Source organism: Gekko japonicus, unplaced genomic scaffold (genome assembly GCF_001447785.1).
Source record: "Gekko japonicus isolate JY-2015 unplaced genomic scaffold, Gekko_japonicus_V1.1 scaffold3426, whole genome shotgun sequence".
Classification (NCBI taxonomy): Eukaryota; Metazoa; Chordata; class Lepidosauria; order Squamata; family Gekkonidae; genus Gekko; species Gekko japonicus.
In genome coordinates this window covers 152,945-153,820 of record NW_015160330.1, presented here as the reverse complement: position 1 = coordinate 153,820, position 876 = coordinate 152,945, and positions in this window count along the sequence as shown.

Sequence of the window (876 nt, the reverse complement as noted above, 5' to 3'; positions counted from 1 at the left end):
ACACAAAATAAGTAACATAACTCGTATGTACCATACCACTCTAATAAAAACCAGATACCTCAGTAGTCGATGGTATTAAGATTTGAAGTATTTTTAAAGATCTTTAAGATTTAAGATTTCAGGACCCAGGCTACCGATGGGGGCTGACCCGAGGAAGGGGATGCCCGCTGGCTCAACCAAAAGTCCGATGGAGGAGCTCCATCTTGCAGGCCCTGCGGAATTGTAATAAATCCCGTGGGGCCCTGATCTCACACGGGAGCTCATTTCACCAGGCAGGGGCCATGGCCGAGAAACCCCTGTCCCTGGTCGAGTATGAGATCTGGAAGCGCGCCATCTAATGTGTTGTACTGTATGCACTTTAGTAGAAACTGTTAATTTATGTTTTAAAGTATTTGCTTATGATATTTTATAGAGTTTTAAGTCTTATGTATGTCATTTAGGTACATTGTACCGCAGTGTTAGCTGCCCTGAGCCCGCTTGCGGGATGGGCAGGGTATAAATATAATAAATAAATAAATAAATAAATAAGTCGGATGTCCCTGGGGCCAGGGACTACCAAAAGATGTTGGTTGGCAGACCTCTAAATTAACATTGGATTCTCATCCTGTGCCAAAATATACGTTTTTTTTAGGTCAATACAGCCAGATGCACTATTATATTAGTTGTAGAGACAGCCATTTCCCCTGTAGTTGCCATTCGGCAAGATGGAGGGTCTTTTCCCACATTCCTGTACGATGCTGATATTGGAGTCAAACTGTATGTTTTTGGGGTTGATAAAACCAAATATACTATTCCCTTTTTTGTTAACCCCCCCCCCACCAAAATATTATTTTTAAGGTTTGTAATATGGGGGGGGGGGGGGAGGAAAAAAACAGA